Raw genomic sequence first — 9,805 nt, 5'->3', positions numbered from 1 at the left:
TGGCGATCCTTGTAGTACTTCTGGGAATCAGAAGTGAAATGGCACTAGGCCCAGTTTAATAGCGATTGCTGCTGTCAGTAGTAGACAGGAGGTTGGGTGGTTTATTTGTGTGATGTCTCATTGGCCGGTGACTCAGGCATTGGTTATGCTAGAGAATAGGACCAGGGCGGAAGCAGCTGCTTGGGTTAGGAAGTATTTCGTTGCGGCTTCTACTGCTCGTGGGTGGTGGGATTTGGCAATTAGGGGAATGATGGCTAGTGCGTTGATCTCCAGTTCTGTCCAGGCCAGAACTCAGTGGTTGCTGGAAATTGTGATTGTGGTGCCCAAGATGAGGCTGAAGGTTATGATTGGGGTCGCGTAAGGGTTCATTAGTAGAGGAGGGGGTTAAACCATCATTTTCGGGGTATGGGCCCGATAGCTTGATTAGCTGACTCTACTAGAAAATAATATAAGGGAAGTATGGAGAATTTTGATTTCTCTTGTGTGGGTTCAATTCCTACTTTTCTAAGGTCAACAGGAAATGAGAGGGCTGTTATACCTCTATGTTCACTTTATCATAGTGACCCTTTGTAGTTCAGGCACATTTCCTTATGTAAGGAGGTAGGCCTGCATAGCAGATAGGTATGCTGATGTGTCAGAGGCACAGAGCTAGTGTGAGGGGTAGGAAGTTTTTTCATAGTAGGTGCATTAGTTGGTCATATCGGAATCGTGGGTATGAAGCTCGGACCCATAAGAAACCAGAAGATAGTAGGAGGACTTTTGTGGCTAGGATGACGGGGAATAGTTCTGTGGGTGGCCCTAGGGCGCTTGGGTTTAGGAATATGATGGCTGTAAGTGTATTTATTAGCATAATGTTCGCATATTCAGCTAGGAAGAATAAGGCGAAGGGTCCTGCGGCGTATTCAACGTTAAACCCTGAGACTAGCTCAGATTCGCCCTCTGTGAGGTCAAAAGGAGCTCGGTTTGTCTCTGCTAGGGTGGATACGTATCATATTATTGCTAGGGGTCATGAGGAGAAAATGAAGTATAGAGGCTCCTGTGCGACGGCAAAGGAGCTGAGTGTGTAGCTTCCGCTTAGTATGATTATTGATAGCAGGATTATGGCCAGTGTCACTTCGTATGAAATGGTCTGTGCTACTGCCCGTAGGGCTCCGATTAGTGCGTATTTTGAGTTCGAGGCTCAGCCTGATCATAGGACTGAGTAGACGGCTAGGCTTGACATGGCTATTAGGAAGAGAACTCCGAGGTTTAGATCTGCTAGGGGAAATGGGAGTGGTAGTGGTGCTCAAGTGGTGAGGGCTAGGACAAGGGCTAGTATTGGTATCAGAATGAATAGAAGTGGGGAAGAGGTAGAGGGTCGGATGGGCTCTTTGGTAAATAGTTTCAGTCCGTCCGCAAATGGTTGAAGTAGGCCAAAAGGCCCGACAACGTTAGGGCCTTTGCGGGATTGTATGTAGCTTAGGATTTTCCGTTCTACTAGGGTTAGGAAGGCTACGGCAATCAGGATTGGGATGATGTATAGGAGGGATATAACGAGGCAGCTTAGTGTTGTTATTTGAATCATGGGTGAAGCTAGGGAGAGGATTTGAACCTCTGGGGAAAGGGCTTAAGCCTTCTGCACTTGCCGGGCTCTGCCACTCTAGCTGGTCCTTTTCTAGGATTGAAAGTGGTGGGGGAAGGCCCTCTTCACGGTTTAGTTGGTTTCACTGCTTAGAGGGGGGGGGCGTGCTTGTGGTATTGGCCCCACTTTCCCGGTCCTTTCGTACTGGGGAGAGTGTGTCATAGATAGAAACCGACCTGGATTGCTCCGGTCTGAACTCAGATCACGTAGGACTGTTAATCGTTGAACAAACGAACCCTTAATAGCGGCTGCACCATTAGGATGTCCTGATCCAACATCGAGGTCGTAAACCCCCCTGTCGATATGGGCTCTTGAGGGGGATTGCGCTGTTATCCCTGGGGTAGCTTGGTCCATTAATCAATTATATTGGGTCTGGTCACTGTTAGCACTTTGAGGGGTAGCTCTAGGTAAAGAGGTATGGTCTTGTTTTTGGAGGATTTGTTCTCCTCCAAGGTCGCCCCAACCGAAAAATATCGACCAGGCTCTGCGATGGTAGTGGCCCCAGTGGGGTTGATTGAGGATTCGCGGTGGTCGTTGATTTTTAAGTTCCACAGGGTCTTCTCGTCTTATGTTCACATCCCCGCTTTTGCACGGGGAGATCAATTTCACTGATTATCTGTGAGAGACAGTTAAGACCTCGTTTAGCCATTCATACAAGTCTCGATTTATGGGACAATTGATTGCGTTACCTTTGCACGGTTAGGATACCGCGGCCGTTAAACCTAAGTCACCGGGCAGGCATCACCTTCAATACTTGTTTAATTTGCTGAAGGCTATGTTTTTGGTAAACAGTCGGGCCTTATTAATTTGCCGAGTTCCTTTCACAGATTTTAATCGCTCTTATAGGCGCTCCTGAGTCGGGTTAACAGGGTTAGTTAATACGTGGTCTTGTAGGGGTTTTTGTATCTGTCTAGGTCTGTTAATAATGTTTCTATGTAAGCTTGCGCCGTTAGAGGGGTGTGGCCCTGAGTTACTTATTTTAGCATTAATTCTCCTATATTCATAGGTTGACCTGTTTGTGATAAGGGAATCATCTTATTTTGGTATTTTTAGGTGGTGGAGCTTTGACGCACTCTTTTTTGATGGCTGCTTTAGGGCCCACGGTAGGATCAGTAGTAAGAATTATCCGCTAGTCGAGGTTGTGTCCTTTTTTAATGGAGCTGTCCCTCCATTAAATAGCTCTTAATCATCTCATTAGGGTTCAGGATGTCCGGTAGGGAGGATTAAGGGGGAACTTAGATTCGTTTCACAGGTAACCAGCTATCACCCAGCTCGGTTGGCTTTTCACCTCTACTGACAAGTCATCCCACTCTTTTGCAACAGAGACGGGTTCGCTCTCTTTAACTGCTTGAAAGTAGCTCGCTTGGGTTTCGGGGGGGCAAACTTTAGTTCACTTTGCTTGGTTGTTCTCGCTAAACCATGATGCAAAAGGTACAAGGGTTGATCTTTGCTGTCTGTCGCTTTGATTGTTTCACTGCTATTTCATCTTTCCCTTACGGTACTGGGGTCTCTATCGCGTCTAAGTGTCTTTTCTATCGCCTATACTAAGACTGTAAAATGCTTTAGTTTAATTAGTTTAGTAAATTCTTTAGTTTTGGTGTACTATTTGTGTGGTTGAGCTAGAGGGGGGGCTTCAAGACGATCCGGTCTAGTAGATATCTTTCAGGTGTAAGCTGAGTGCTTTGGTGTTATAGCTACGTCTTGATATTCTAAGTACACCTTCCGGTACACTTACCTTGTTACGACTTACCTCATCTTCAGCGTATTTATGGTATTAGTTATGTGGGATGTGGCTTTTGAGGAGGGTGACGGGCGGTATGTACGTGCCCCAGGGCCGGCTTAAAGTAGGCTCTATTGTCCCACTTTACTGCTAAATCCGCCTTCCAGAAGTGGTTTCACGCTTCTTTCCGTGTGCCCTATGAATAGGGAATGTAGCCCATTTCTTCCACTCCATAGGCTATACCTTGACCTGTCTTATTAGCGGGGTGCTATTGTGTCCACTGTTGTGCTCTCATTCGAGGTGGGCTGGCGACGGCGGTATGTAGGCTGTGTTGGCAAGGGGTGGTTGGGTTAATCGGGGATTATCGATTGTAGAACAGGCTCCTCTAGGTGGGTTTGGGGCACCGCCAAGTCCTTAGAGTTTTAAGCGTTTGTGCTCGTAGTTCTCTGGCGGATACTTCGGTAAAGTAAGTATCAAGATTTAGGGCCAGGCATAGTGGGGTATCTAATCCCAGTTTGGGCCCTGGCTTTCGTGGGTTTAAATCAGTCGTTAGTTCCTAAGATCATCTTAATGGTGTGTTTAGGTGCATCTTGGGCTTATGACAGCTCAGTTGCATTTTGATCTTAGTTAGCTAGGATAGGCATTTTACCACTCTTTACGCCGTGTCAATAGGACGGTTGATTTGGGTTTCTTGTATGACCGCGGTGGCTGGCACAAGATTTACCAACCCTTGAAGTTAGGCTGTTGCTATAACTAAGTCAAGTTTGCACTCATTGCTTAATGTTAATTACTGCTGAATACCCGTGGGGGCGTGGCTTAGCGAGGCGTCTTGGGCTACTACTTGGGTGTGCCTGATACCCGCTCCTCAAGGCCTGTATGGGGGTAGGTGGTCGAGGGCGTTTACACTGGGGCGCGGATACTTGCATGTATATATGTAGCAAAAACCAACCGTAAGGTTAGGACTAAGTCTTTTGTCCGCAGGCATGTTTTATGCCATCTTGGCAACTTCAGTGCCATGCTTTGTGTTAAGCTATGTGGACGGGGGTGTGGTTAGCTGATAGTTGAGTGGTGAGTGAGAGTGAAGTATATGAAATTATTGCTTGTGTTTACTATTTTTAGTACTGGAGTTTCTCTAAGTCCTAGGACTAGGAGGAAATGGTGTTTCATAGTGTGTAGGCGTCGGGATAGTCCGAGTATCGTCGGGGTATTCCTGCTAGGCCTAGGAAGTGCTGGGGGAAGAACGTTAGGTTTACTCCTGTAAATATTACCCCGAAGTGGGCTTTTGCTCATGTTTGGTGTAGGGTAAACCCAGTGAGTAGTGGGAATCAGTGAGTAAATCCTGCTAGAATGGCAAAGACGGCGCCTATGGATAGGACGTAGTGGAAGTGGGCAACTACGTAGTACGTGTCGTGCAGGGCGATGTCTAGGGAAGAGTTTGCAAGAACGATTCCTGTTAATCCTCCGATGGTAAATAGGAAGATAAATCCTAGAGCTCATAGTATTGGGGGGGTCTCATTTGATTGTTCCTCCGTGCAGGGTGGCTAGTCAGCTAAATACTTTGATTCCGGTAGGGATGGCAATGATTATAGTGGCTGATGTAAAGTAGGCTCGGGTATCAACGTCTATTCCTACTGTAAACATGTGGTGAGCTCAGACGATGAATCCTAGGAAGCCGATGGATAGTATGGCTCAGACTATTCCCATGTAGCCGAAGGGCTCCTTTTTGCCTGAGTAGTACGTGACTACGTGTGAGATGATTCCGAACCCCGGTAGGATCAGAATATAGACTTCTGGGTGTCCGAAGAATCAGAATAGGTGTTGGTACAGGATTGGGTCTCCTCCTCCAGCGGGGTCGAAGAATGTGGTGTTTAGGTTTCGATCAGTTAGTAATATTGTAATACCGGCGGCGAGTACGGGGAGTGATAGAAGGAGTAGGATGGCGGTAATTAGTACGGATCAGACAAATAGTGGGGTTTGGTATTGTGAGAGTGCGGGGGGTTTTATGTTGATGGCTGTGGTGATAAAGTTGATGGCCCCAAGGATGGAGGAGATACCGGCTAAGTGGAGTGAGAAGATAGCCAGGTCTACTGAAGCTCCGGCGTGGGCAAGGTTACCTGCTAGGGGAGGGTAGACAGTTCAGCCTGTGCCGGCGCCAGCTTCTACAGTGGATGAGGCTAGTAGGAGGAGGAATGATGGGGGGAGGAGTCAAAAGCTTATGTTGTTTATTCGCGGGAATGCTATGTCGGGGGCACCGATTATGAGGGGGACTAATCAGTTGCCGAATCCTCCGATCATGATGGGTATGACTATAAAGAAGCTTATTACAAAGGCGTGAGCGGTAACGATTACATTGTAAATTTGGTCGTCGCCTAGGAGAGTTCCTGGTTGTCCTAGTTCTGCGCGGATTAATAGGCTGAGTGCGGTGCCGACTATTCCTGCTCATGCCCCGAAGATGAGGTACAGGGTGCCAATATCCTTATGGTTAGTGGAAAATAGTCATCGGTTGATGAAGGTGACGGGTAAGATGGCTGAGTGTTGAAGCGTTAGGCTGTAGTCCTTTTTACAGAGGTTTAATTCCTCTTCTTATCGGCTCTGTAGTGAAATTCATGTTGAGTTGCAAGCTCATCGATGCGCACTAGGGTGCGTCAGGGTCTTTGTAGGCAGAAGCCAATTGGTTTAGGCATTTAGCTGTTAACTAGAGTTTTGTGGGATCGAAGCCCATCTGTCTAGGGAGGCTTTAGCTTAATTAAAGCGTCTGACTTGCATTCAGAAGATACAGGTTAATATTCTGTAAGTCTTAATGTGCAGAAACTAAGAGGGTTTAACTCTTATTTAAGGCTTTGAAGGCCTTCGGTTTGGGGTGTTATCCTAAGTTTCTAGACAATGGCATGTATTATTGGGGACAGGGGAAGTAAGAGGATTGATAGTGAGGCAAGGACCGCAGTAGGTGTGCTTGGGGCTTTGCTAGTGTATCATTGTTTTATGTGGTTAGAGGAGTTGGGGGGAAGGGTAATTGTTGAGTGGTATGCGAGGCGTAGGTAGAAGAAGAGGCTGAGCAGTGATAGCATGGCAATTGCCATGGCTGCTGGTGTTATTTCCTGTTTAGTTAGTTCTTGGATGATAAGTCACTTTGGTATAAAGCCTGTTAATGGGGGGAGGCCTGCTAGGGATAAAAGTACTAGTATTAGGGTGGCGTTTAGCACTAGGGTTTTTGTTCATGAGGTTGTGATCATGGATAGGTTAAGGGCTTTGATTTTGTTAAGGGCTAGGAATACGGCTGATGTTATGATTGTGTATAGGTAGAAGGTAAGTAAGGCCAATTTGGGGCTGTAAACTAGGATGATGGCGATTCAGCCTAAGTGGGAGATGGACGAGAAGGCTAGGATTTTGCGTGTTTGTGTTTGGTTCAGTCCTATTCAGCCTCCTAGTGCTGTTGAGGCTAGGGCCATGGCGGTGAGTAGAGCTGGGTCGAGGGATTTGGATGTTAGTAGGAGCAGGGTTAGTGGGGGGAATTTTATGAGGGTCGAGAGTAGCAGGGCTGTTATTAGTGGCGATCCTTGTAGTACTTCTGGGAATCAGAAGTGAAATGGCACTAGGCCCAGTTTAATAGCGATTGCTGCTGTCAGTAGTAGACAGGAGGTTGGGTGGTTTATTTGTGTGATGTCTCATTGGCCGGTGACTCAGGCATTGGTTATGCTAGAGAATAGGACCAGGGCGGAAGCAGCTGCTTGGGTTAGGAAGTATTTCGTTGCGGCTTCTACTGCTCGTGGGTGGTGGGATTTGGCAATTAGGGGAATGATGGCTAGTGCGTTGATCTCCAGTCCTGTCCAGGCCAGAACTCAGTGGTTGCTGGAAATTGTGATTGTGGTGCCCAAGATGAGGCTGAAGGTTATGATTGGGGTCGCGTAAGGGTTCATTAGTAGAGGAGGGGGTTAAACCATCATTTTCGGGGTATGGGCCCGATAGCTTGATTAGCTGACTCTACTAGAAAATAATATAAGGGAAGTATGGAGAATTTTGATTTCTCTTGTGTGGGTTCAATTCCTACTTTTCTAAGGTCAACAGGAAATGAGAGGGCTGTTATACCTCTATGTTCACTTTATCATAGTGACCCTTTGTAGTTCAGGCACATTTCCTTATGTAAGGAGGTAGGCCTGCATAGCAGATAGGTATGCTGATGTGTCAGAGGCACAGAGCTAGTGTGAGGGGTAGGAAGTTTTTTCATAGTAGGTGCATTAGTTGGTCATATCGGAATCGTGGGTATGAAGCTCGGACCCATAAGAAACCAGAAGATAGTAGGAGGACTTTTGTGGCTAGGATGACGGGGAATAGTTCTGTGGGTGGCCCTAGGGCGCTTGGGTTTAGGAATATGATGGCTGTAAGTGTATTTATTAGCATAATGTTCGCATATTCAGCTAGGAAGAATAAGGCGAAGGGTCCTGCGGCGTATTCAACGTTAAACCCTGAGACTAGCTCAGATTCACCCTCTGTGAGGTCAAAAGGAGCTCGGTTTGTCTCTGCTAGGGTGGATACGTATCATATTATTGCTAGGGGTCATGAGGAGAAAATGAAGTATAGAGGCTCCTGTGCGACGGCAAAGGAGCTGAGTGTGTAGCTTCCGCTTAGTATGATTATTGATAGCAGGATTATGGCCAGTGTCACTTCGTATGAAATGGTCTGTGCTACTGCCCGTAGGGCTCCGATTAGTGCGTATTTTGAGTTCGAGGCTCAGCCTGATCATAGGACTGAGTAGACGGCTAGGCTTGACATGGCTATTAGGAAGAGAACTCCGAGGTTTAGATCTGCTAGGGGAAATGGGAGTGGTAGTGGTGCTCAAGTGGTGAGGGCTAGGACAAGGGCTAGTATTGGTATCAGAATGAATAGAAGTGGGGAAGAGGTAGAGGGTCGGATGGGCTCTTTGGTAAATAGTTTCAGTCCGTCCGCAAATGGTTGAAGTAGGCCAAAAGGCCCTACAACGTTAGGGCCTTTGCGGGATTGTATGTAGCTTAGGATTTTCCGTTCTACTAGGGTTAGGAAGGCTACGGCAATCAGGATTGGGATGATGTATAGGAGGGATATAACGAGGCAGCTTAGTGTTGTTATTTGAATCATGGGTGAAGCTAGGGAGAGGATTTGAACCTCTGGGGAAAGGGCTTAAGCCTTCTGCACTTGCCGGGCTCTGCCACTCTAGCTGGTCCTTTTCTAGGATTGAAAGTGGTGGGGGAAGGCCCTCTTCACGGTTTAGTTGGTTTCACTGCTTAGAGGGGGGGGGCGTGCTTGTGGTATTGGCCCCACTTTCCCGGTCCTTTCGTACTGGGGAGAGTGTGTCATAGATAGAAACCGACCTGGATTGCTCCGGTCTGAACTCAGATCACGTAGGACTGTTAATCGTTGAACAAACGAACCCTTAATAGCGGCTGCACCATTAGGATGTCCTGATCCAACATCGAGGTCGTAAACCCCCCTGTCGATATGGGCTCTTGAGGGGGATTGCGCTGTTATCCCTGGGGTAGCTTGGTCCATTAATCAATTATATTGGGTCTGGTCACTGTTAGCACTTTGAGGGGTAGCTCTAGGTAAAGAGGTATGGTCTTGTTTTTGGAGGATTTGTTCTCCTCCAAGGTCGCCCCAACCGAAAAATATCGACCAGGCTCTGCGATGGTAGTGGCCCCAGTGGGGTTGATTGAGGATTCGCGGTGGTCGTTGATTTTTAAGTTCCACAGGGTCTTCTCGTCTTATGTTCACATCCCCGCTTTTGCACGGGGAGATCAATTTCACTGATTATCTGTGAGAGACAGTTAAGACCTCGTTTAGCCATTCATACAAGTCTCGATTTATGGGACAATTGATTGCGCTACCTTTGCACGGTTAGGATACCGCGGCCGTTAAACCTAAGTCACCGGGCAGGCATCACCTTCAATACTTGTTTAATTTGCTGAAGGCTATGTTTTTGGTAAACAGTCGGGCCTTATTAATTTGCCGAGTTCCTTTCACAGATTTTAATCGCTCTTATAGGCGCTCCTGAGTCGGGTTAACAGGGTTAGTTAATACGTGGTCTTGTAGGGGTTTTTGTATCTGTCTAGGTCTGTTAATAATGTTTCTATGTAAGCTTGCGCCGTTAGAGGGGTGTGGCCCTGAGTTACTTATTTTAGCATTAATTCTCCTATATTCATAGGTTGACCTGTTTGTGATAAGGGAATCATCTTATTTTGGTATTTTTAGGTGGTGGAGCTTTGACGCACTCTTTTTTGATGGCTGCTTTAGGGCCCACGGTAGGATCAGTAGTAAGAATTATCCGCTAGTCGAGGTTGTGTCCTTTTTTAATGGAGCTGTCCCTCCATTAAATAGCTCTTAATCATCTCATTAGGGTTCAGGATGTCCGGTAGGGAGGATTAAGGGGGAACTTAGATTCGTTTCACAGGTAACCAGCTATCACCCAGCTCGGTTGGCTTTTCACCTCTACT

General features: G+C 46.9%; 1 long non-coding RNA gene across 1 annotated transcript; it reads left to right on the top strand.

Moving 5' to 3' along the window:
• The first annotated feature begins 438 nt into the window (after positions 1-438).
• On the top strand, positions 439-8,455 carry LOC308193573. Its single transcript, XR_013949786.1, has 2 exons — positions 439-1,158; positions 8,049-8,455. It is a non-coding gene; the product is annotated as an uncharacterized lncRNA (long non-coding RNA).
• The last annotated feature ends 1,350 nt before the right edge of the window (positions 8,456-9,805 follow it).

The sequence above is a fragment of the Anser brachyrhynchus genome (assembly GCF_964034855.1).
Source record: "Anser brachyrhynchus genome assembly, chromosome: 3".
Taxonomy (NCBI): domain Eukaryota; kingdom Metazoa; phylum Chordata; class Aves; order Anseriformes; family Anatidae; genus Anser; species Anser brachyrhynchus.
The sequence above is the reverse complement of the archived record's forward strand: the minus strand, read 5'-3'. Positions and strand labels throughout refer to the sequence as shown.